The sequence below is a fragment of the Amblyomma maculatum genome, chromosome 1 (genome assembly GCF_055883805.1).
Source record: "Amblyomma maculatum isolate TAMU_Amacu chromosome 1, ASM5588380v1, whole genome shotgun sequence".
NCBI lineage: Eukaryota > Metazoa > Arthropoda > Arachnida > Ixodida > Ixodidae > Amblyomma > Amblyomma maculatum.
The window spans coordinates 298,399,478-298,427,264 of record NC_139344.1 but is presented as its reverse complement, the minus strand read 5'-3'; the positions used below and the strand labels follow the sequence as shown (position 1 = coordinate 298,427,264).

General features: G+C 47.6%; 1 protein-coding gene and 1 pseudogene across 1 annotated transcript in view; both read right to left on the bottom strand.

Annotated features, from left to right (window-relative positions):
- Nucleotides 1-27,787, bottom strand: part of LOC146206869 (uncharacterized) — a 155,362-nt gene that overhangs the window by 79,466 nt on the left and 48,109 nt on the right. The window lies entirely within an intron of this gene.
- LOC146206870 (uncharacterized) overlaps nt 4,010-27,787 on the bottom strand; it is a 35,626-nt pseudogene continuing 11,848 nt past the window's right edge.

Sequence of the window (27,787 nt, the reverse complement as noted above, 5' to 3'; positions counted from 1 at the left end):
GGATAGATTGTGACTGTTTCTGCACGCGCGCATCACCACTGCTTGCTTGCTACCCTCGCCCTCATTTTCCTCGCGGTGATATCTATTCCGAAAATTATAACAACAGCTGCAGCCCACCGTCCAAACTTTGTGCTCGGCATGTTGTGGTTCCTGAAATGTAGGTTATCTGGTCAGCCGCCTTTTTGCTGAATCACTTCATGTAACAAGAAACGCAGAACTTTGTTGCTCATATGCTGTTCAGCATCGATTGAAAGAGCCAACAGATATAGCGGCGAAGAACCAACTATACTCGGGGACAACTTTCTGTGGCAATGGAGCCAAAGCTACGAGGGTGGGGCTTTCTTAACTGTATTACTACGCCATGTAGTTCCAAGTACCTGGCTTCGGCGGCGGTTTCGGCAACGCGCACGACGTACGCTGTCAAAAGCAGACGAGCGATACGAACGCGCGCAGAAATGGGCGGAGAAAAGCGGCCGACGCATCCCACCCGGCCCCGCCTACGCTCTTGCGCTTTACGAGATTGTCGACAGGCCGCACAGCCATCGACATGAACGCTGTCTATTAAACTCCCACTGTACTGGCTCGTAGTGTAGTTTAAGCCTGATACAATAATAAGCTTAATAGTTCCGTAATGGTCTAACATTCCAGAGCATTTCTGGAGGCACTATATGCTTGTGCGGAGTGAGCTGGTGCGTTTCGGCTGCGTAGCTTCTACCACATTGCCACAGAAAGTTGTCCCCGAGTATAGAAACGGGGCTCGTACTCGTTCGACTTATGTGCATGCGAACTGAAATGTGTAAAAGCGCTCCAAACAGACTTCTGCAGAGTTCTCATTTGTTGTTGTACTATATTGATCCACAGTGTCTTCTGCTGCCGTTGTGAGTAGAATCAAAGCTCACTGCTTTGCGGGTCGTTCTGCATAACAGACATCTTTGTATCTAGGATCAACCAATATTACCAATGCAGGAAGGCGCGACATCTCAATATCAGGGAACGTCGTCTTGATGCAAGAGGCTACAGGCAAGCAATAGTGTCACCTTCGGAAACATTCTCAGCTAGAATCACCTTAGTACACTGCTACAGGGGAATGACTTGTGACAGCGTGGAATAGCTGTCTCCAGACTGTTCCGTTGTGGCATGGTCAAGTGGCTTCAAGACTTCCCTATTGCAAAAACCAGTGCCACTGGGTGCCAGCGCCCCAACGCCATACCTGATTATGGTCCCAGTATGACGCTGGAAACTGGGCGCACTGGGACGCGGCATACTGGGACGCTCCGCACTGGCGGTACTGTTCGCCCGGAGAAAAAAAAAAGGCGTGCGATAAAAATTAAAAAGTAACGAAACAAGTTAGGTACATAAAAAACCTAAAAAAAATGTAAAAAAGAAAAGAAAAAAAAATCAGTGCACCAAGCGCGCCACGAACTAAGGCCCTAGGCACATATCAATCACTAGCTCAGCACGCTAACCACTCAGCCACGCCGAGACCTGGATTTTTTTTTAAACATCTTTGTATTTTATGCCATGACCAGCATTTATAAGGTTGGGACTTCATGTTTCGCAGTCTACAGGCCATTGCTACCGCTCTAACAATTGCAACTTCTTGATCATTTTAGCTTGCTGTCTGCTCTGACGACTTGCAACTAATGTTCTGGGTGCCTATGCGCGCTATTTTGTGCACTGGAATCATTTTAACATGTGGAGTTTGACATCGCTGGCAAATTTACCAACGCCGGCTCTTGGGTGGTGCTCTGCTACCGTGGGCGTAATTTTCGCTGAACACGGAGTTTTAGTAGAAGCCTTCAAGGAAAAAAGTGCGACCAAGCTTCAATACCGGCAAGCGACGCAGCGATTACCCTAATTGCGTGTAACTAAACCTTATTTGTATGTAAACATTTCGGGAAACGTTGCGATGACCGAGGGCTCGGCTGCTTGATACGCAGAGTAAGAAGGAGCGCAAAAGCTTGAGAAACACGCCAAATATTATGTATTACAAGCGCTGTATGTTGTTGATTTTTCTATCATGGGCCCATCGCTCGGGAAACTACTCTTTTCCTGGTTTTAGTTTTTCTTTCTGCTGTTTATACTGGGCCGTGGTGCAGGCTACGCTCGCCTGCGATTGAGCCCGCATTGAACATTTTGGCAGTAATCATTGTGTTAGAGTGCCCTTAAGATCAGCTGTGAAGTTGGTTATGCATAGTAGCCCACATTATTCAATTCCAGCTTTAGTTGTGCGTTAATCGCCAGTGTGTCATGAGATCGAGGCGCGGCGGTCGTTGTCTCTCTCGAAACGCTCGAAACGACCTATACAAACATGGAAACTCTAAAAAAAGATACTGCCTTTGTTTTCTTACAAATGCGCAACGACTTCGCAGCAAAAAGCGCTTGCTTGAGCCATATTTTTCATATGCCCCCCGATGGTCGATTGAAAGTACGCTGTTGCCCTGTTCGCCCCCGAGGGATGCTATTCCGGCTGACGTCGCAGGCCGCACCGGCTATACTAGGGCACTGGAACCAGTGCGGCCCCAGCGCACATACAGCGCTTCTCCCAGTGCATCGCGGATGCCAGCGACACACCCAGCGTCAAAAGTCTAATCCCAGCGTTTTTCTCCCATCGCACCAGTGCAGCCAGTGTCTTCCCGTTACTGCTCCAGTGAATATCGCAGACCTCCAGCGTGCCCAGCAGATCCAGTGCAAACCCAGCGCCAAAATCTTACTGGTTTCGCACTGGAGACGCTGGTTTTTGCAATAGGATTGCACTACTGCATTCATAAGCTTCAACTTTCTTTCAAGTTTGGAAGTGCATCAGATGCTGAAAGCTCTACAGTAGGTATGAGGTGCCAGTTGTGTTTTCTGCGCCAAAAAACCTGGGTGGGTTGTGTCCATTAATAGGGAGGAGAAAGAAAGCACAATGCGATAAGAAGCATGTAAAGAGTTTTATTGGATGTGAGGTGGGAGTGATTTACGAGATTCCACTGACTTGCGGTGAAGTATATATCTGCCCTATATATAGGGCAGACTGGAAGATGTATCAATCATAGCATAAGGGAACATAAGAAGTCCATAGAAAATGGGAAGGGGTCAAATTTACCCCAGCACTGTCAGAAGTGCAAGTGTGAGCCATTGTTTAGCAGGCTTAATATTTTAGGGAAGAGTCGGGATAAGATTGCGCGCGAAATTTTACAGGCATTCTGGATATAGAAGAAAGAAGACAGATGTATTAGTGAAGCCTCGCTGAGTTTACGTAGAAAAGAATTTATTTTTATTGAGGAATCTTCTTGAGTAATGGAAAGAATCGAGTTTATTATCGGGCCTAAAGCTGTTATTCTTAGACACCTCTCATGTATTGTGGCCATGTTTGTTTATTGATCCTTTTTTCCCTCAAGTACATGTACTTCTCATTCTCATGTACTTCGCTGCTTCGTAGACATGTTCGGCAGGTTGCAGTTTTTTCATTACATAGGGACTTCGCAAGTGATGTGTTTTGGATGGACTTGTCCTACTGCACATGTGTGGTGGTTGGTTGTTAGTGTGTGACTATGTGACTACGTGGTGGACTTTGTGACTGTCCAGCTTGGATGATGGTTGTGGTATACTGGGACGATTGTGGTATTATCTGCTGGCCAAGGCCAAAGCAGAGGTGTGTGGAGATGTACGTCAGTGTAGAATTGGTGACTGTCATGCTTGGACGATGCTTATGTTCTGCGGGGAAGAAAGTGCGCTACTATCTCCTTGGCAAAGAAGAGGATGATGGGAATATGTACTTGGGTGCAGAAGAAGAGGAGTGGTGAAGATGATGTGTGTGTTCAGAGCCATATTACAGTTGGTAGTGTGCGCGTGTGTTGCGTCTCTTCGAATGTGTTAGTGTTTGTTGCGCCACATTTCTGGGTATTATCTCTTGGATATCTGGCAGCGGATACGGGTTCATTCAGGTGACACTGTTTAAATTCCTGTACTCAACTACAAAACGGAATGACCCATCTGGCTTTTCAATCAATAATGCAGGAGAACCCTACGGGGACTTGGAATGTTCTATGATGCCGGCTTTCAGCATATCCACCATTTGCTTGGCCATCTCGTCGCGCTGCGCATACGGAATGCGGTAGGCCCTCTGGCACACAGGAGGTGATTGCTCCACATTGCCCGAGGTCAAAGTTGCCTAGAGAAAAAAACTTCAATGTACGCCTTGATCACCTTCCTCAGTTGGGCCAAGTCCTCCTCAGGTATGTGAGACACATGAAAGAAAGACGTGATCTCATCATCCGTCAATGTCTGGCAATGATCTGTGACTGACCGCAAGCACTTTTTCGTCTTTTGGTTCTTGCACAGCGCACAGATATGCAGCAATATTCTTATTTCGAGGCAAAATTATTTCCTCTTTAGTGAAGTTTGCAAGGCGGTCGCGAACGCGGCATCTTTCGTCTGGCTTCACTAGAGTCGCGGACCCTATCAATCCATGCGCTAAAACAGGGTCAACTTCGACGACGCAAACCTGGCCTACGCGCACGGGTTTCGCCAGATTTGCCCAGCAAACAATTTGCGACAAGGCCGGTACAGTGCAAGGGCACGTCAGCCTCACGGATATGCGTTCGGGCGCATCATCGAGGATGGCTAGCACTTGAGGGACCTCTCTCATAGTTTAAGCTCGCCAGTTTTTAATAGGAATTTGGCACTCTTGTAGATCCAAGACCCCTTCAGTTGTAAAATATTAATTTTCTGGGCCGATATGATGTCCTGTTCGATTATTCCGTCTGCTGGAATTGCAGGTCCATCCGCAATCACAATACAGTCATGAAAAAAAGTTCTATTTCTTAAGGAAATTTGCAAAGAGAAACAGCCGTGGATGCCGACCACAAAGCGCCCATGGGAGCGTACCGCGCTAGTAATTTTTTCAAGACATCGCTCTTGGTACATCTGGAAAGCCCGTTCAGAAATGAGCGAAATGCAAGAGCCCGTGTCAACTAACATTAAAGCTTCACTCCCATTTAAGCGGAACTGTACTACCGGACTAGTTTCCTCCGAATATCGTACTACTGTAAGAGATATCCAAAGATCGCTGTACCCTTGTTTTGTACTCTCTCTATCTTATCGTCTACAGTAGATCTATCCACTGAAATCCCCGTTGCTTTTCTTTAGCCCTTCCAACCCGCAGTCAGAGGGGCGACCTACTCGTTTTTTGGAATGGACTCTTTCTTGGAGTTTGCATGCTCAGCGCAGTTACGAGCAAAGTGACCAGTTCGGCCGCACGCGAAGCATGCCCTACGAGAATAACGCCGCCCATAGGGAGCACTCGATGACTGTGGTGCAGCGAGAAACCTCTCAGTGTTCTCTAATCGTTGTTACATTTCCTCTATCTCTTTGCGAAACCAGCTTTCTTCTCTGCCGAGGACTCGTATCTCAGACATGCCGCCGCTGAGGAGTTCGTTCACTTCCTCGTTTACAGCGCAGGCGACCGCATCGTCAAACGTCGACGGATCACGTTACATGACAAACCGCCGCATACTGTCCCTCAGGACATTCACGAACTGCGATCACATTTGATCCTGCAGAAATTCTTTCTTGATTTTGCTTTTATCATCCTTTGCCTCAAGTTCATCGGCCATTGTTGCCTGCGCCAGCTTTTGTACTCGCATTGCGAAGGATCGGACGTCTTCGCAAGGCATCTCGTTGAACTTGGAAAATGTTGCCTCCCTGGCCGCTGCAGCATGTCACAAAAATGCTTTGGCAGCGCCTGCCATCTTACACTTACGGCGACACAGCACATGACTATCGGCGCAAGAAGCGATGCTGACAACGTGCTCTACGGTATTCAGAAACTCGCGATCAGGTCCAGTACCATCAAACGTAGGGATCAAATGGCTAAATGCTAGTACACCCGACCCATTCACCATGACCTGATCTTCAGCTTTGGCGTTCATTTCAATGCCAGTCTGTCCAGTCGGCCGAATTCCGTGTATCCTTCCTACTCTCCGTGGCAAAGGGATCTGACTAAAAGCAATGCCAGACCCGAAAATACCGCTGCCACCATTGTGATGTCCCGATTATAGGGCTCCTTTTGGGATGGAGAGCAGGAATGACGCATAAAATAGGGCCAGTAACAGATCTATTCAGAGCTGGACGTCCCTACTCACCCAACAGTCTTGAGGCTGCGTCTGGACGCCACAGCTGCGATCCGGTTTTTGAGGTGGGACATGATGACAATAGATGAAAGCAGCGCTGATGGTGATGGTTTACTCGGCGAGCTCAATATACGCGCCACCAGGACTAGCGAGCCGTCTTGGTATTTTCAGGCAGTCGTCCCTCGGGAGGCTGGGTCGACCGGCTCTAGCGCGTCTCCTCTCTGCACAATCGTCCTTCTGCCACTTTCCTTGTCCACTCGGGTCCTTCCTGTTCACAGGACCCTCGCCGTCTCCGCAACAGCGCACTTGTAGCCGTCATTAGCACATCGTCCCCGCATTCCAGCGTGTCGTTCAGCGACACTTGATCGTATCCGGTTTTCGGACAAAAGGCGACACGAGCAGGCAAAATTGTCGAGAGGTTGGTGGCTGCCGGATCCCCTCGCAACCCGTATCCCAAGCTCCGGCATAGGCAAGTTAGCCATCTATTCGCTCTGATCTTAGCACAGAGCTACGAAAACCCTGAAACTTCTCTTTTTTCATCCCTGATACACAACTGAAGGGTGTGTCCGAGACAATGCACACTACTCCCGCACGACCGCGCAACTGCTCAAGTTTCATCAAGGAGCTTGGGGCATCGAAATGCGCAGAGCGTAAATCATGCTTGGGGTCTTATGTTAACGTTTGGGGCGTCCGACCAATCGGCGGCCGCCCGCCTCGGCACCCATTCATCGTTACCCATGGTGTGACGTGTTCACCTCCAACGAAAGGCGCAGGAAGCTTGTGCTATATATCTGATGATGCCCGCACCACCGAAATTTGTCAATAAAACGAACCTAATCTTCTAATTGCTTAGGAATTTAGCGAGCTGTTAGGCTTAACGAGTTCGCCTCGTATCGTTGCCATGGAGACCAGACGTCAAAAAGCACGGAAGGTTCAAATGAGGGTTCCTGGCTCAGCCTGCATTGGCAATTGGCCAATTTCGTCTTGTCTGGCGAAAAGGTTTTAACTGGTAGTTTTGAGATAGTTTGCACTTTATGATGGATAAAATAGCGTTGTTGGCTGCTCTATACTTAAATGCTCTTTCACAGTTCACCGTCGGCGCACTGCAATCGAAGAACGCAGCCCGGCTCCGCTGCGTCGGGAAAACCCCTATTCTAAAACTCACCGGTCTGCTGGCCCGTTGCACCGCGGCACTCTATTTTCTTGGGGGCCCCAAGCCTTGGGTCCCCCTATTCTAATACTCCCTATTATCTGTAACATCGAAAATCGACACAGTAGGCTGGAAATTCCCACTCCTCAATGACATCTGCGATAAACAGCTACACGTTTCCTGCAGTGTGAGAGTTTGTCACCTCTGTGCAAACCAATGCATACACGTGTTGCACGAAGTCCAATTGTCCATGACGTGACAAGTTACACAAACGTAGCTGTTAGTTATCCGCAATGTCCAACCATCGGTTGTGTTTGATAGCGACTCCACTCCGCTTGCAAAAATGTCCCTGAGCTTCGTTTTCACCTTCTGTTTGCTTTATGCATACAGGTCTGCAATAATAGCTCTCGAGAATGTTGTCCAAACAGCATAATTCGGCATAGCGAAATTGATCTTGTCGAGAAAACCCGGTTCTTCGACAATGTGTAGGCGTGCATACTATGAGCTACGAAGCGAGCTATCATTTTTGTCATCTGTTGGGTTTTTGGAGCCTTCATTTTCGGCTTGTCAGCTATGGATGGCTGTTGACCACTTAGATGGAGTTTCGCGTGCGTCCCCGCTTCTCCTGGTAGTCCGGATGTCTCTTCAAATGCGTTGTTGTCGTACCTGTCAGTACTGCCTTGAATTTAAGGCATCAAGCTCCCTGTGGAATTTTTATAAGCTTCCAAATCGGACTGCTAGCTACATACACGTCCCCCATGGTGCACTGGAGTGGTCAAAGGCAGCCGCGGCAGAGACAGAGTTGGCCACTAAACGCAATAGGCCGCGCCGACGAGATGAGTTTTTGTGTGCCTTTGTTTTGAGCTTTCCTGGCTTGGATTAGATTTGTTTGGACTGGATTGAATTGGGAAAAGTATAACTGAATTCAAAAACCAGAACGTCCTAAAACGCCTTCTTCCTGCCGCATGTGGCTATTCGTTCGACCCAAATACTTCGAAGTTTCCGAATAACAAAACTCGAATCGAAGCGAATATCGAATATTTCATTATATGTTTAACTAATCGGATAAAGCTCATATTTGCACAAGCCTAATATATATGTACATGCTAAATGTGTTTTATATTATTTATTTATTGTACCCTCAGAGCCAAAGCCATTACAGAGGGGAGTGGGTTACATAGAATAAAGGTAAGTACAATACAGTGAACGTTATAAGGATGCAAAGTCAGTTTTCTTCAGAATAAACAAAATTAGCTAGTGCATCGCGAAACATTTTGTTATCTTCAATGGTTGCAATGTCGGAGGGAAGACGGTTACACTCGATGGATGTCCGGGAAAGGTATGACTGAAAAAAAGCTTTGGTATGGCATTTAGCGGTTTTAACCTTGTGACGATGCGACAGAAAATGCATTCTGGTGGTGAGATGAAGTCGTCGTGTAGTGTGTCGTGATAATGTATCTTGTGGAATAGAGTTCAGCGATATATTTATTATTATTGTTACTTTCCCGCAAGATTGTAAGGATGGAAGGGAAAGATTAGCTTTCATGGCTGTGATGCTCTCAGTGCGGTTATAATTTGAGAGAATGAAGCGAACGGAAAAATTTAGGACAAGTTCACGACAATATGCTAAGTTATCATGCGCAGGGTCCCATATTGATGTTGCATATTGAAGTTTTGGACATATAAGTATTTTATAAAGTAGAACTTTTAACGAGGACGGAGCAGCGGTAAAAGCTGCGACGTAAATACCCTAATATATGCGATTAGCGTTTTTAATCCCGTATTCGATATGAGTACGCCATGCTATTTTTCGTGTGATATGGACACCTAGGTACCTATATGAGTTGACTAAATCAAGAGGAATGCCGTTCAGGTGAAGAAGAAGGGTTTGAGGTGTGCTAAACGCGCATGAGCTTGCAATTATTAACGTTTAATTCCATTTTCAATGTTCTGCACCATTTGGAGATAAGAGCAAGATGAGACTGGATTAAGTCAGTGTCTTTCTGGTTACTTATTTTCCGGAAAATTCCCCAGTCGTCTGCGAAAAGAGGGATGTTAGAAGATACGGCGAAAGGTAAGTCATTAATATAAATTAAAAACAGAAGTGTTCCAAGGACAGAACCTTTTGGTACACCAGACAGTACGTTAATAAGCGGTGAGGTAGTATTATTAGCGAACACACATTGCTATCGGAGAAGAAAAAAATATTCAATCCATCGGAAGACATGAGGATCAAGATAAGATTATTTAACTTGTGAAACAGCAATTGATGACACACTTTATCACAGGCTTTAGCTAAGTCTAAAAAAATGCACTCTGCGCAAGATGATTCGCCAAGTATGCAACGTGAGTGATCAGTGAATGATAGTTACTCTGTTTAACCTGAATATTTTTGGTTTGGTTTGGTTTTGGTTTGTGAGGTTTAACGTTTGCCGAAAACCATGTTAAGGAAGGTTAGAAAGGATACGGTAAGCCCTAGCTCACCGTATTCGAATTAAGAGCTGTTCAGAGTCCGCTATGATAATCTCAAGTTTTTTTTATTCACAAAAGTTAATTAATTAATGAAAACTAATTAGCTATCCTTTAATTATTGGCCTCAAAAAAGGACAGAGAGCCCGAAGAGATGTGGACTGATGTTCGTGATATAATACAAGAAGTTGCTACTAAGGTAGTTCCAAAGCAAAAGAAATGCAAGAAAGCAAACTGGTCATCTGAAGAGGCTTTGCAAATAGCTGAGGAAAGGAGGATGGCAAAAGTTATGGGGGAAAGAGAAAGATACAAGTTTCTCAATGCGGATTTTCAGAAAATAGCAAGGAGGGATAAGAATGCCTTCCTGATCATACAGTGCCAAGCAGTTGAGGACAACAGCCAATTAAGGAACACAAGAGCTCTGTATAGACAATCAAAGATATCAACGGAAGCTTCTGTGCTAAGCTGGGCGTGATAAAGGACAAACGAGGCAAGGACCTCACTGAAGCCTCAGAGATAAAGAAGAGGTGGCAGGAATACACAGAACTGCACAAGAAGGACCCGAATGTGCAAACCCAACATAAGACGGTTGTGATTACTGATCTCGAGCCGGGCATCCTGAAGAGTGAAGTTGAATGGGCCTTAGCCAGCCTTGCTAAGAACAAAGCTAGTGGAATTGATGGCATTCCAGCTGAGTTGCTTCAAAACCTCAACCATGACGCTGTTAACATTCTGCATACATTATGTCAGAAGATCTGGACAACCCTGCAGTGGCCACAGGATTGGAGGAGGTCAGTATACATCCCCATTCCAAAGAAAGGCAGTGCCAAAGATTGTTCCAACTACCGCACGATCGCGCTTATTTCGCATGCTAGCAAGGTGATTTTGAAAATCCTCCAAAGAAGGCTGCAGCAGTATGTGGATCGGGAGCTTCCGGACGTGCAAGCTGGGTTTTGCAAGGGCAGAGGAACTAGAGACCAAATTGCCAACCTTCGCTGGATCATGGAAAAAGCAAGAGAGTTCCAGAAACCCATCTACTTCTGCTTTATTGATTATGCGAAAGCGTTTGACTGCGTAGATCACAGCAGATTGTGGCAAGCTCTCCAAGAGATGGGAGTTCCAATTCACCTCATCTGTCTCCTCAGGAACCTGTATGAAGGACAAGAGGCCACAGTCAGAACTGGGCATGGTCTTACTGACTGGTTTCCGATTGAGAAAGGAGTGAGGCAAGGTTGCATACTGTCGCCCTGCCTATTTAACCTATATGCAGAGTGCATCATGAGGAAGGCCGGTCTGGACGAGTCTTCAGCTGGAGTGAAGATTGCTGGAAACGTATCAACAACCTTAGATATGCGGATGATACCACTTTAATGGCAGAAAGTGAAGTGGAACTCAAGAGACTTCTGATGCGCGTACAAGAAGAGAGTGAGAAGTTTGGGCTTAAACTGAACATTAAAAAGACAAATATGATGGCGTCTTGCCCTATCAAGTCCCGGAGCATCAATGGACAAGAAGTGGAAGCTGTGACAGATTTTCTCTTCTTGGGCTCCAAGATTACCTCGGCAGGAGACTGCAGCCATGAAATTAGGAGACGCCTGCTTCTGGGAAAGAGAGCAATGGTTAGCCTTGACCGCCTACTAAAGAGCAGAGACATTAGTCTGCCAACCAAGATCCGTATAACTCGTGCTATGGTCTTTCCAGTTGTGATGTATGGATGCGAGAGTTGTACTGTGAAAAAGGATGACCGCCGAAGAATTGACGCGTTTGAATTGTGGTGCTGGCGAAGATTCTTGAGAGTTCCTTGGACTGCCAGAAGATCAAATCAGTCGATATTGTCGACCATAAACCCTGACTGCTCATTAGAGGGTCAAATTCTAAAGTTAAAGCTCAGCTACTTTGGTCATCTGATGAGAAGAGAAGAGTCGCTGGAGAAAGATTTGATGTTGGGAAAGGTTGAGGGTCCCCGGAGAAGGGGTAGGCAGCGAACGCGATGGTTAGATGGCATCCTCGAGGCACTGCAGATGACGTTATGTGATGTTAGGAAGATAGTGAGAGACCGGAAAGCGTGGCGTGACATGGTCCATAGGGTAACGAAGAGTCGGACACGACTGAACGACTGAACTGAACTCAAAAAAAGTGTCAAAGCAAAATTTGTAGAACATCTCGAAAAACGTCTAGCTACGCTGCTTCCACCAAGCTAGTGTTTAAGTGAAGTGATTTTTTTTCCAACCGAAAATGATAACTGGCGCATAAAAAAAAAAAAAGCTTCGTCACTGCGGCACCCCTTTAAAGTTCCGAGACGCGTCTGAGACAACACAATCCGCTTTTCTAAGCCATGCTCTCTCCGATGAAGCTGGTTGCATGCACCTGGCGAATGATTTACAATAACAGCTGGTCACGTGACAGCATTTTTTGGAGGCCTATAATATAGGGCGCCGTAAGTTGTAGCATGACGGACGAGACAACATGGCGGGCCGTTTTTCTAGAAAATCAACAACTTCTGCATTGACACTTTTTCTCTTTACGTAATTAATTAACCTCGGTGAGCAGCTTTGAATTGTAATCTAATACCGTGCGATGGGGGGCTAGTTGGTAATGCATTATTGAAAAACTTAAACAGCGCCAAAAGGACGGGACAAGAGAAGAAGAACACAGGATGAACGCAGACTGGTTTATTGCGCCTCCTTTCTTCAACACCAATGCTCACGCGCACCAACACACAAAACCATCTGGTCAGCCCGAGAAATTCTAGCTCTCTACGGTACAAGTGAAGCCTCGCTTACACATTTATCACAAGCCAATTCCGCTCTTTTCCTCCACGCGCACATCCGATAATCTTAGTCCGGCCGAAGAGCGGGATACAGTTATGTTCAACACAATTACAAGCCCTGCAATATTAAGGAAGGTGCTGTCCACGTGCTGAATCCAAGGAAATAGAGGGCTCCAACAATTGTTTAATACATCGGCCCGTCTGGCCGACATACACCATGCCACAGCTGAGCGGAATCTCATATATGACTTAAGATTTCATCATCATCATCATCATCAGCCTGACTCTACCCACTGCAGGGCGAAGGCCTCTCCCATATTTCTCCAATTAACCCGGTTCTATGCTAGCTGCATCCACTTGACCCCTGCGAACTTCTTAACCTCATCCGCTCACCTAACTTTTGGCCGCCCTTGCTACGCTTTCCTTCCCTTGGAATCCAGTTTGTCACCCTAATAGACCATAGGTTATCCTCTCTTCGCACTACATGCCCTGCCCGTGCCCATTTCTTCTTCTTAATTTCCACTAGAATGTCGGTAACTTGAGTTATTTCACTGACCCACTCTGCACTATTCCTATCTCTTAATGTTACCCCTACCATTTTTCGTTCCATAGCCATCTGGGTTGTCCTCAACTTAAGTAGAACCCTCTTGGTTAGCCTCCGCGTTTCGGCCCCTTAGGAGACTACAGGTAAGATGCAACTGTTGTAAATTTTCCTCTTGAGCGATACCAGTAAGCTGCTAGTCAAAATCTGCGAGTGCTTGCCGAATGCGCTCCATCCCAATGTTATTTTCCTTGTTATTTCCATTTCATGGTTCGGATCTGCGGTTACTACCTGCCCTAAGTAAACATATTCGCCTACTATTTCCAGTACTTCGCTACCTAATTTAAAGTGCTGTTCCTTCCCGAGGCTATTGAACATTACCTTAGTCTTCTGCATATTGATTTTCAAGCCTACCTTTCTACTTTTCCTGTCTAGGTCATCAATCTTTATTTGCAGTTCATCCCCCTAGTTGCTTAGCAAGGCAATTTCATCAGCAAATCACAGATTACTGAGGTATTCTCCATCTAACCTTATCAATAACTGCGCCCATTCCAAGTCTCCAAATACTTCCTCTAAGCAACCTATGAATAGTACTGGGGAGATTGTGTCTCCTTGCCTAACACCTTTCTTTATGGGAATTTTGTTACTTTCTTTATGCAGAACTATGGTTGCTGTGCAGCCACTATATATATCTTCCAGCACTTTCACGTACGGCTTGTCTACCTCCTGATTTCGCAGTGCCTGCATCACCAGCGAGGTTTCAACTTAGTCAAATGCTTTTTCGTAATCAATGAATGCTATGTATATGGGCTGGTTATATTCCAAGCATTTTTCTATCCCCTGGTTGATGGTATAGAATGATCGATAGCAGAGTACTGTTTCCGAAAACCTGCTTGATCCTTTGCTTGATTGCAGTCTAAGGTTGTCCTGATTCTATTTGTGATTACCTTAGTAAATGCCTTATACGTAACAGACAGTGAGCTGATTGGTCTGTAATTTTTATGGTGCTTAGAGTCCCCTTTCTTATGAATGAGGATAATGTTTGCATTCTTCCATGGTTCCTGTACCGTCGATGACACCAGGCGCTGCTTATACAGGGTGCCCAGTTTTTCTAGAACGATATTCCCCCCGTCCTTCAACAAATCTGTAGGTATCTGATCCCCTCCAGCTGATTTCCCCTTTTTCATAGTTTCTAATCCTTTCTTGACCTCGTCCTTCGTCACTGGTGGAACGCTTGACTGTTTTCCCCTACCGTCAATCTCATTACGGTCCTGACTACTTTGGCTACTGTAGTCTTGCGCTTATTGATAAGCTTTGATATCTCGGCCAATTCTATCTGGTCTGTTGGATTGGAAGCTTTCATACTCTGGCGTTTCTTAATCAAAGCTTTCGTCTCTATAGACAGCTTACCGGTATCCTCTCTAACTATCCTACTGCCTACTTCTATAGTGCACTCAGTAATGATATATCTGAAATTTTTGTTCATTGCTTCTAGGGTAATGTCGCCATCCTCGGTTAGAGCTGAATATCTATTTTGTAGCGAGATCCTGAACTCTTCTGCCCTCCCCCTCACCGCTAATTCGTTGATAGGTTTCTTTCTTATTAATCTGTTGCGTTCCTTTTTCAGATTTAGGCTAATTCGGGACGACACCATCCTGTGGTCACTGCATCGCACTTTCCCGATTACCACTACATGTTGCATAATGGCGAGGGTTGAACACAGTATGAAGTCAATTTAAATTTTACTTTCCCCGTTGGGACCTTTTCATGTCCATTTCCGCTTCTTCCGTTTGCTGAAGAAGGTATTCATGATTCCTAAGTTATTGCGCTCTGCAAACTCAACTAGTAACTCCCCCCTGCTATTCCTAGAGCCAATGCTATAGTCACTTACTGCTTGGTCTCCTGCCTGCTTTTTGCCTATCTTGGCATTGAGCCGCCCATTAGTACAGTATACTGCGTCTTTACTTTTCGCATTGCCAATTCTACATCTTCGTAGAAGCTTTCAACTGCCTGGTCATCATAACCACATGTAGGTGCATTTGCCTGTACAACGTTCAGTTTATACCAGTTTTTAAGCCTAATTAGGATGCCTGCCACCCTCTCATTAATACTATAGATTCCATCTATATCACCCGCTATATACTTATTGACAAGGAAGCCTACTCCTAGTTGTCGCCTCTCCGCTAAACCTCGATAACACAGTACATGCCCATCCTTCAGTACAGTATATGCCTCATTCGGCCTCCTAACCTCACTAAGCCCTATGACATCCCATTTCATACCCTCTAGTTCCTCTAACAGCACTGCTAAACTAGCTTCACTAGCTAGGGTTCTAGTGAAGTAAACGTTGCCAGGGTCAGTTTCCAATGGCGGCCTGTCCAGCGGAGCCAGGAATTCTTAGCACCCCCTGCTGCGTCACAGGGCTGACCGCCGCCGTGGTCAGTTGTTCCTTAGCCGCTGGTGACTGAGGGCCGGGGTTTTGTGGAGCTTATCATAGGAGGTTGCGGCCAATTACTGCACCAGGGTGGCCAACTCCTGTTCTGGTGAGGGAGTGCGTAGCCGGAGGTGTTCACCGGCATCAGGTCGCACCCCAAACCTGTTTATGCAATTCCATCGACACGCGGATTTCTTTTTTTTTTTTAATCCGGTGGAGAATTGCGCGCTACCGGGAATTGAGCCCCGGTCCTCTTGCAAGCGAGCCGGATGTTTTACCGCTGCGCTACCGCTGTACCCTTCAGATTTACAAGGCACAAACGTAGTCTTGTTGTTAATGCCACACAAAACCTTCTTATGTTTGTCTTTACAAGCTAAACTGCGCAAACGTGACAGTTTGCAGGGTGCAGAAAAGAGAACCTCAACCGCGAATTTTTCGCCAACCTTCTTCAAGCTGTGGGTGACCCTGTGAACATAGGGAACCAGTTAAATCTTCCGCCTCTCTTGTATATCAGCCTCCAAAGGTTTAGACTCGGGGCGTAAGGCCTTTAACGGGGACTCAGCCACTGCCTGAAGAAGGGCAGGCGGAAACCCCGCAGACCGTAGGCAGAAAACTTGAGCCTGGAAGCTATCTTGAACCTTATGGAGAGAAGACTTGGCTAACGAAGCCCTAAGGCAAGTAGATGCAATACCCCTCTTAGCCAGCTTCGAATGGCACGAGTCCAAAGGCAGCAGTGCCTTTTTTTCCTGTCCATGTACGCCCAGCAGAGGGGGTCAGGATTATTAAAAAACAAATTTAAATCTATGAATTACAAACAAGAGTTATCAAGAAGTTCAATGGTAAAATTAAAACAGGCAAAGGTGGACTTAAAAGATTCTAAAACCTCACTCGCGACCCGGCATAACTTGTCGTAGGTCTTAGTGCCGCTGCAATGGCCTGCCAGCGCTGAGTCATGGAAGTACTGGAGGAATAGTTTCCGCAACTTCCTCGGGACCACGACTCGGAAAGGGGATGCAATCGCCTCTTCCTCGTCAAGTTGGGGGATGTAGCGGAGCAGTAAGCCATCATCCCCCAGCAGATACGCGTCGTACCTGCCCTCAGCGTTCCCGGTGCAAGCTGCACTACTCGCAAGCTCTGTCAGCACCCGCTGGCATAGACCGTCTGCTTTCTGGGCCTCAATTAGCTCTTCCCTACTGACCGCTACTCCCCAAGAGAGATTTCTCTCTGCTTCGCTTCTTGGCAGGCGAGTAGCCGCCGCCACCAGCTGCTGTGCCTTCTCTCTCTCGCAGCACAGCGCGGCAACTCTGTCCGCCTCCTCTCACTTTAACTCCGCTCATGCCGGGCCGCTAGAGGCGGCCCGGCATGAGCGGAGCTGCACTTCGTCGTTTTGGATGGATAGAGCCATGCATGGACGGACAGCATGCTGAAGTGCTGCTGATGTTCCGGCAGCAGCAAGGGCCCCGCGACGACTGGCGGTGTCATGCAAGGCGGCCGCCCGGTGGACAAACATAGAGAGGTTGTCCGTGTCCAGTGTGGACATAATCAATGCGTGGGTGTCATCGTGAAGCCCGTCGACGATGTACTGCTTGGCTGCGGACGTGGGCTACTCGATGTTGCAGGCCTGAAGAGGACGGACCTTATCATAAATGTAAAGGGAAACGTCTTCACCTGGAGCCTGGCGCCGCGCTCTCATCGTCGTAAGTTTGGCGTCGTGCGCACTGGCCAGAGGCGTAAACGCAGCTAGGAGGGCAGAGGTCCAGGCCGACCAAGTGGTGTAGCGGCGGCCTTCGTAATGGTGCCAGGCGCGGGCGGCACCACGAAGATGGTCTTCCGCGACGGCGAGCGTGGTGGCTGGGGACCAAGCGGAACGCCGGGCAGCAGCGTCGACAAGTTCAACCCATGCTTCGGCGTCATCAGAGAAGCCACGAAACTCCGGAAGCGGTACCGGTGGTACTGGGCACCCAGAGGACATCGAGACGCGGCCAAGCGCTGCGGCGAAAGTGGCGGTTACCTCCCGGAGGGTGGAGAGCACTTCAGGAAGGAGGGCCGCCAGAGCCGAATCCGCCGAGGAGGCATGGACGCCGTTCTCTGGTGGAATAGGGGTCCCAGGCGCCGAATGAGCCGGCCGTGTGACTACCCGGCCGCTTCGAAGGAGGGGCGGCGGGTCGTGGAGGTCCGGGTCGGGCCCGACGTTCGTCGACTGCGCCATTGTAAAGACTGAACAAGCAGAAACACGGCCGTTCGTTCGAACGCCCTGCTTTATTCTCCCTTCATCGTCGTCTTCTCCTGTTTCGCTCCTGCACCCTTCACTTCGTCGTCGTCTAAGCACATCACAATATATATATATATATATATATATATATATATATATATATATATATATATATATATATATATATATATATATATATATATATATATATATATATATATATTGTAGGGGTGTTTTTATTCAGTCGACGCTGATGGAATCAGCTGCTCAGGATGAAATCGCAGCGGAGCTTCAGGCGTACCGAATCACAAAGACGACCAGCTTCCTCGTTCTCGAGAGCGACCGCACGCGACGCATGTCAGTGGCTATAACGATAAAGATTATCACACTACATTTTCCCCCCGGGTATAGAAGGAGCCACCCTGGCGACTGATGGAGCCGGAAGGATAGACGGATCGTAGTAGCGCTTGATTCAGTCCACATGAACTATTTCGCGTCCACGGCGACGCAAGTCCGCAGAGGGCGTAATGGGCTGAACTGCGTAGTTGACAAATGTTTTTTGAAGGACTCGGTATGGACCGTGATACCGAGCAAGAAGCTTCTTTGAAAGGCCGGCGGTTGGGGCAGGAACCCAGAGCCACACCAGGGAGTTGGGTGCATATGAAGGCGCCTCGCCAGTGTCACGATGGTGTTTTTGTTGCCACTGGTTTTCCTTTGTAAGCGAACGAGCGAGCCGACGGCATTCTTCTGCGTACTGGGCGGCGTCCGAGAGTGGCGTCGATTCAGAATCATCAGAGCGGTAGGGAAAAAACGTGTTCATTGTGCAGGTTGGCTGGCGCCCGTAAAGAAAAAAAAGGGAAAGAATGCAGTGGTGGTCTGTGTCGCAGTGTTGTCCGCGTAGGTTACGAAGGGAAGAACCTGGTCCCAGTTGAAATGAGCGTCGTTGACGTACATGGGCAGCATGTCACTTAGAGTACGGTTGAAGCGGTCTGTCAGGCCATTCGTCTGAGGGCGGTAAGAAGTAGCAGTGCGGTGAATGATGCGGCCTTTTTTTCAGTAGGGTCTCAAGAGCATCAGACAAGAAAACGCGTCCGCGGTCGCTGAGTAGTTCCTTGGGAGTCCCGTGGCGAAGAATCAAGTTGTTGAGAAGAAACAAAGCAACGTCGCTTGCGGAGGCAGAGGGTAACGGTGATGTTTCAGTGTAGCGAGTAAGATTTTCTTCTGCCCCGATAATCCACCGGTATCCAGCGGCAGTAGTGGGAAGAGGGCCATAGAGATCTATGCCAACTCGGTCAAACGGACGCGCAGGACAGGGTAACGGCTGCAACGAAACAGGGGACTTCTGAGGTGTTTTTCAGCGTTGACAAGATTCGCAAGCGCGCACGAAATGTCGTACAAAGCGGTACATTCAACGCCAGTAAAATTGCAGACGTAGGCGCGTGTAGGTTTTCAATACGCCACCGTGAGCACACTGTGGGTTACCATGGTACGCAGCCCAAATGTAGGCGCGGAGATGAAGCGTGATGACTAGACGCCACTTCCGCCCATCAAGCAAATAATTGCGGCGATAGAGAAGACCGTCACGAATGGAGAAGTGGTGGGCTGCCAGACGAGCGCTTTGGATGAATGACCGGGAGTAGGACTTGAGAGAAAATGCAAAAGTGCACTGTTCCAGGGGTCATTTAGCTGTTCGGTAACCATGTCGATAGCGGCAACAGTTTCTGGAGGCTGTTTAAGTGCTTATGGTCTTTATATTTATACAGTTATTGTTGCTGTTATTTATTTATTCATTCATTGACGCTGAACACTGCTTTATTGTGGAGTGCCACCCTCTTATGTATGTTTGTACAGTGAAAACTTCTTTTGATCTTGGCCGCTGCCCCATTGAGTATTTAAGTAAATGAGGTGTTTTCTTTGTATTTTTCGGACACCTTCAGTGAATCCATTATGGCATGTTTTATTCAATAAAGTTATATAGACACCGTGTACAGTGATATGTTTTTTTATTCCTATCGCTTAAGATTTTCATTTCTCCTTTTTCTCCTTCTCCGTTTTACTTACTGGGTGCCTTTAACCGGCTTCAGCTGCCTTGTGATACACCTGTGTCTTGTTGCGCGGTAACCCAGCTGCACAAAGGCGCCGCAAATCCCTGCACTCCACGCAAATGTGTACACCCATTGAGAAGCCCCGTCTTCCTCTTGGGCTGTTGACCACCCACCAGCTTTGTACGCGTCGCCGCCGCCCACTTTCCCATCACCCGGCGATCACGCTGACTCATCAAGCTGGAATATGCCAGAAAACTCCAGAACCTTCTATGGGACCTAGCCAATGACGACGCGCGGCTCGACTTGAGGAGAAGGGAGCGCTCTAACCAGCGAAACTAAGTGTGTGTGCGCGCTAGCTTTGGCGCGTGTTAACAGACAGACGCGGCGCGCCCTATTTAAAGACACCACGCCGCTTGTGTAGTCAGTCAGTCAGTCAGTCAGTGGTTGCGGCGTGTTCGCCTGTGCTTCGACTGGACTCCCGGGGATCACCCGCTGCTGACAAGCCCACGGACCTGCGAGGGAGCGGCGCTCGTCTTGCATGGCGGCCACATCGTGACTCTCCAGGCGACGGACTGTAACAGTGCCCGGTGAATAATTAGGTGTTTGTTCTTGTGCCTCTCTCGTGTTTGATCTGTGTTGTAAAGCCTCCGAGTTTTTGAATCACTCCGTAGTTGCATGCTTAGCGTTTGTTATTCTGTGAACCTCTCGTCTGTGCATTGCAAGTGTTCTTGTGTATTCCTTTGTATCGTCTCTTGCTGTGCATAAATTGTGTTTTGTTTGTTACTTCTGACTCCGAACTTTACTCTGGCTTGAACCGGCGACAGCTGGGCACCAAACGACCACCCCCTTCTGTCACTACAAGGTAGTTGTATTCCGGCTGAGCTTTCACGCAGGTCGAGGGCAGCTCCTTTGCGATCGGAACAGCTACCCCCACTCACTCTAAGGGTGTCTGGGAGTGTGCGCACCATTAAGGGCGCATCGTTAATAATCCCCTAATTATTAACGGGTGACACTGACATAAACGATACTCTCAATAAAGTGCTGCCTTACAGGGCAAACATCAACTTCCACATTGCAAACCTGCCACAGACTGTGCACACTTTGTCTCCCGAGAATAGATCTGACATAAACGATACTCTCAATAAAGTGCTGCCTTGCAGCGCAAACATCCACTTCCACATTGCAAACCTGCCACAGACTGTGCACACTTTGTCTCCCGAGAATACATCTGACATAAACGATACTCTTAATAAAGTACTGCCTTGCATGGCAAACCTCCACTTCCACATTGCAAACCTGCCACAGGCTGTGCACACTTTGTCTGCCGAGAATACATCTGACATAAACGATACTCTCAATAAAGTACTGCCTTGAAGGGCAAACCTCCACTTCCACATTGCAAACCTGCCACAGGCTGTGCACACTTTGTCTCCCGAGAATACATCTGACATAAACGATACTCTCAATAAAGTACTGCCTTGCAGGGCAAACCTCCACTTCCACATTGCAAACCTGCCACAGGCTGTGCACACTTTGTCTCCCGAGAATACATCTGACATAAACGATACTCTCAATAAAGTACTGCCTTGCAAGGCAAACCTCCACTTCCACATTGCAAACCTGCCACAGGCTGTGCACACTTTGTCTGCCGAGAATACATCTGACATAAACGATACTCTCAATAAAGTACTGCCTTGCAGGGCAAACCTCCACTTCCACATTGCAAACCTGCCACAGGCTGTGCACACTTTGTCTCCCGAGAATACATCTGACATAAACGATACTCTCAATAAAGTACTGCCTTGCAGGGCAAACCTCCACTTCCACATTGCAAACCTGCCACAGGCTGTGCACACTTTGTCTCCCGAGAATACATCTGACATAAACGATACTCTCAATAAAGTACTGCCTTGCAAGGCAAACCTCCACTTCCACATTGCAAACCTGCCACAGGCTGTGCACACTTTGTCTGCCGAGAATACATCTGACATAAACGATACTCTCAATAAAGTACTGCCTTGCAGGGCAAACCTCCACTTCCACATTGCAAACCTGCCACAGGCTGTGCACACTTTGTCTCCCGAGAATACATCTGACATAAACGATACTCTCAATAAAGTACTGCCTTGCAGGGCAAACCTCCACTTCCACATTGCAAACCTGCCACAGACTGTGCACACTTTGTCTCCCGAGAATACATCTGACATAAACGATACTCTTAATGAAGTACTGCCTTGCAGGGCAAACCTCCACTTCCACATTGCAAACCTGCCACAGGCTGTGCACACTTTGTCTCCCGAGAATACATCTGACATAAACGATACTCTCAATAAAGTACTGCCTTGCAGGGCAAACCTCCACTTCCACATTGCAAACCTGCCACAGGCTGTGCACACTTTGTCTCCCGAGAATACATCTGACATAAACGATACTCTCAATAAAGTACTGCCTTGCAGGGCAAACCTCCACTTCCACATTGCAAACCTGCCACAGGCTGTGCACACTGTCTGCCGAGAATACATCTGACATAAACGATACTCTCAATAAAGTACTGCCTTGCAGGGCAAACCTCCACTTCCACATTGCAAACCTGCCACAGGCTGTGCACACTGTCTGCCGAGAATACATCTGACATAAACGATACTCTCAATAAAGTACTGCTTTGCAGGGAAATCATCCACGTCCGCACAGTGAATGCTCACAGCTGGAGATTTGTGAAATCATCTTTTACCCGTGGATACTATCCCTAACCAGGTGGGCCAATTTTTGGCACTTTGCGGGGCTTCTCTTGTTCATCACTTGCGACGGCCAAGCTAGGCCTTTTAGGCCTAGCCCGGTGTAAGCCAACTCATCGACGCAAATGACGACTGCGAGGGGCTACAACCCGGAATCCATCTAAGTGGTGGAAATCCAGTCTGCGAAGCAAAAACACGCCTTTTTTGACGATTTTACCGAACACAACATCAAGAAGAAGTGGAAGAAAAAGATCGAAGTCACGAACCGAGAGTTGCTGCGCTGTGTCGGTGGGAACGCTGGCAGTTGTCCTGCCGCGTCCGTGCAGCAGCAACCGGTGTCGCCATCTCGCCAGCAATGAAAGCCGGCGGTCGTGACAAAGTTTGGGAGAGAATAATCCGTAGTTATACTCAAGTCTAGGGACACGCTCAACTTAGTAGACTACAAAGGAAGCAACAAAATTGGAGAAGCCGTTTAAACACCAACAGGAATCCCCTCAAGCTACGAAGGAGCTATCCATCTGGCCTGCCTGGGATTAAAACATCGTAATAATAGGCGTCCAGAATCCTCTTTACATAGGGCAAGTGCTCGCTATAGAAAGCTTGACCATTGACGGTAAGAAATGTGCGGTTCAAACTCATCTCAAACCAACCGAAGGCTCTTGCTGTGGGGTTATCCGGGTGGACCCCCGCGTTACAGACAAATGCATTTCCGAAGCCAACCACTCCCCCGAGGCCAAAGTTGTCGGCGTGCGCAAACTAGGCACGTCCAACGCATGAATGCTTACGTTCGAGGGACGCACAGTTCCTTTCCACGTGTTCTACTGGGGCGAAGCCATTCCGCTGCGTCTCTACTGGAAGATTACCTTAGCCTGCCCCCGATGCGGCATCATCGGACACAGGGCAGACGTTTGCCCGAATCCTGAAACATACCGCTGCCATGCCTTCTGCAAGACGTCTAGAAGATGGACGTGAATGCAAACCTCAGTTGCTAGTTTGCGGAGAGTCCCACCTCACGGGCTCTAAGGAGTGCGTCAGAAAATACAGATATCCTAACCGCAACTCTACCGGCGCTGCTGCTAGAGGAGGGCGCAAGTTCAACCGAGACAACAGCGGCAACCAACTGAAGAATACTCCCCCACTTGCCGGACTGAAAGGAGAAGGCAAGTGTCCAGCAGCTATGAACAGAAACAGCCAGGGGACGCCGGCTGCTGCTGCCGCCGTAGCCAATGCCACCGCCAACGACAAGGTTAGCTGGGCTAGAGTCGCTATTCCCCCCAACCCCCCTCTCTCGTTGTCTGATCAAATATTTAGGGCAAAAATTTGAAAATAAATCAGGATTTGCAAAAGTTAAATGAAGCTCTGAACGCCATAAGTAGCCTGTGTAACAAACCCATAGCGACTGTCGCCTCTTCTTCGGAAGAGGAGATGGAAGAGGAATGTTCGAACCTTTCCACCTCGCCAGCGCAAAATAAGGCGAACGACCACAAATTTAGTTTTCTAACTGAGCAGGAGGTTAGAGAAATCATTACAGAGGAAAATAAGAAACTAGGAGCGAGACTGGAACAGAAATTTGAAGAGAGGTTGGCTCAAATTGAGGAAAGCTTAGAACAGAAGATCAAAGCGCGAAAAATCTAGATAGAACAAACTCTAGAACAAAAGATCGAGCGTAAATAGAAAGAGAAATTTGGGAAATGAAATTAAATATAGAACAATACATTCAGGAGGTTGTCAAAAAGTGCATTCAAGCCTCGGTTGAACCGATTCTCTACAAGCTCCAGTCGTACGAAATCAAAATCGACCGGAGGTTGCAGGAAATGGCGGTAGGCCCTCGAGCAAAAATGATTCGGGAAAAAGAGCAGCAAACGCAAAATAGAGGAGGAACGTCAAAAGGGTTCGGCCACAAAGCACTGTCCACATAGCACTCACTCAACGTGGCTAAACGCGACAAACAAAAATTACAAATTCTCCTAAATCCCTGCAGTGGAATTGCAGGGATTTAGGAGAAATATAAAAACGCTACAACAATACATAGAAGCGTTAGACATAAAGCCAGAAATAGTTGCTTTGCAAGATGTAGGTACAGAAGCCATACTCAGGTCATACAGTACACACCAAACGAATTCGTCCACCTGCATTCTCGTGCACAAAGAGTGCACGGCAGTGACAATAGATTTGCAGTTAAGAGAAGAAATTGAGCATACATTTATTCAACTCCTACCAAACAAACGGTCCAGCAAACGTGCGTTTAATTTAAACATTTATAGCAGGCCGCAACAACGCCACGGTACTTTTGACGGTATCGTACTCAAGGCGATGCGGATAGCTAGCGGATCGTCTCTAGTGGTGGTTGGGGACTTCAACGATCACAGCTACCAATGGGGATACCATAAGGATGACGCAAAAGACAGGAATTATCCGCGGCCATAGCCGACGCAGTACTAACCACGCTCACGGACTCGCTGTACTCTACCAGAATAGGAAATAGCGCCTCCCGAGACACGTGCCCGGACCTTTCGCTAGTCCGGAACGCTAAAAATTACGAATGACGCAATACAGAAGAAACTCTCTACAGCGATCACTGCATTCTAAAAATCGCATTAGATTCAAATAAAATTCGCAAAAAGAGAGGGAGATGCTTGCATCATCAATTGGACAAAGTTCAGAGAAGTTGTGACCCCGCTCGGTGGCGACGCATCAAAATATGAGGATTGGGCCAAATCGCTAATTCAAACCAAGAACCGTTTCCCGCGCAAACTTCAGACCACTGAAGACTCCCCGGCAGTAGACAACCACCTCCTACATTTGTGGAAAGCCAGGAGGTCTCTTACTAAGAGATGGAAGAAACAGAAACACAACCGTAAGATTAAAGTTAGAATTGCACCGATAACCAAGCAGGCGGAAATATATACGCCTAGCAAAAACCAACTGGATATCAAGATGCGATTCCCTCCGAGACACACTCAGCACGAAAAGTACATGGAGCCTTCTCAGGTGCCTCATTGAACCTAATAAATCCAAAGGCGAACAGATCAGGAACTTGAGGCGGGCACTAAATGACTTCAAAGACACGGACGAACCACTCGCCGACAAACTAAAAGAGAGATAGATACTTGTGTACAACTATAGACGAAGATGAGAAATTTAGAACATACATTGGAGATAAAAACCCAAAATTAGATGCAGAGTTCACCGTTGGAGAAATTAAAACCGCATTAATGAGTAATTATGAGGCGAGGAACGACACCGGGAGACGACCAGATAACGGTCGGCCTTCTGGCCTACCCCAATGATCAAACTGTACATCATTTTACGACCTACATTAATGATTGCTGGGACTCGGGAGTGCTACAGAATGACTGGACAACCTCCATAGTGACGTTCATCCCAAAGCCAGGCAAAAAGGTAAGCACACACAATTTAAAACCAATCTCTCTCACGTCCTGCGCCGGCAAGCTCATGGAGACAGTAGTGATACAAAGGCTGTCCGATTATTTGGAACAGCACGACCTGTTGCCGCCCTCTATGTTCGGCTTCCGACCACATTTATCAGCGCAGAGTGTACTGCTACAAATCAATAGGGAAATCATCGATCCCCCTTTCGGGAGTTGAGGAGACAGGGCTATTTTGGCCCTGGATTTGAAGGGGGCCTTTGACACCATTAAACTTAGAATTCTGAAAATTTTAAGCGCCACCAATTGCAGCGAGAAAACATTTAGGTACATAAACAACTTTTTGAAAATCAGAAATCTTATATCAGATTGGGCAATAAAAATTCAGACCTGTCTCTATGGGAACCCGAGGAACGCCTCAAGGAGCTGTTCTCTCTCCGCTGCTCTTTAACGTTACACTCATATGCCTCCCAGAGAGGCTACGCCATCTATGCGGACGACATTACCATCTGGTCATCCCGGGGCAACCTAGGGCAGATGGAGGAGGCCCTCCAAGAGGCCATCTCGGTAGTAGAAAACTACGCTCGGGAGTGTGGTCTAGAGTGCGCTCTGAATAAATCAGAACTTTTGCACATTGCAAAGCATGAAGACCAAGGACAATACATACACATTTACGTAAACGGCATTCCGATACCAGAGGTTAACACACTTCGGGTATTGGGATTACAAATTGATAACCGGAGTAACAATGCCACAGCCCTTAAAAAATTAAAGTCCACCTGCGATCAAATTAGTACGATGTTTGGTAGGATATCCGGCAAGCACGGTAGACTTCTTGAAACAGAAACCGTTCGCCTGGTTCAGGCGTTCGTCATTAGTCGTGTGGTGTACGTGGCGCCCTACCTCAATCGGAGGAAGAGCGACCGCGGGACGTTCTACGCGATGATTCGGGCGGCGGTTAAAAAGGCTCTAGGACTCCCGGCTAGAGTGTCTACGGAGCGCCTGCTCCAACTTGGGATTCATAATATAATAGGGGAGCTGATTGAGGCCCACAAAACAAGCCAAATTGCTAGGCTGTCGGTGACCAGCACCGGCAGGCAAGTCCCCCGAGACCTGAATCTCGGGCTTCTGCCCACAGCAGAAAACAGAGTGGACCTCCCGGAAGTGCGAAAAAATACTTTGACGGTTAAGACGCTTCCTCAAAACATGAATTGGGAGTACAATCAGGGGAGGCGTGAAGCCAGGGCAAAATTTATACAAAATAAATGTGGCAGTGAGGCAGGCACATATTACGTGGATGCAGCGGGTCCCACCGAGGATGACATCTGCACCATTGCTGTTGTGCTCGAAGGAAGGCAGATGAACGGGCTCTCAGTAAAAACTAACGACGCGCTAATGTTGGAGGAAGTGGCGATTGCACTGGCCGCCACCCACTGCGACGCAGAATACATAATGTCGGACTCGCAACAGGCCTGCCGAAATTACATGCGGGGTAGGATAGCGCCACTCGCCCACAGAATATTATTGTCATATACGAAAAATTCAGATTTGGCTATTAGTAAAAACAGGTTATATGGGCGCCTGGTCACCAGGGGGTGGAGGGAAACGAGAACCGCTCCCGCGGCTGCCCGAGCGTTCCTCCCCTGGGGAGGAACGCTCAATCCTCGAGGTAACCATACCAATCCCGCTCACAACTTATGCGGACATTACAAATTATTTACGCCTCTGCAGGAGGGCACTCCCGGGACCCGCCAAAGATATCGAAAGATCTGAGGAGTGGCACCTTAGACGGCTCCAAACCGGTTGTTTTCTAAATACGGCCATACTAAAACATGTGGACCCGACATTCACGGGTGGGTGCAAATTCCGCGGACAGTATGCTGACCTATACGACATGGTGTGGGCCTGCAGCAAAATACAAAAATA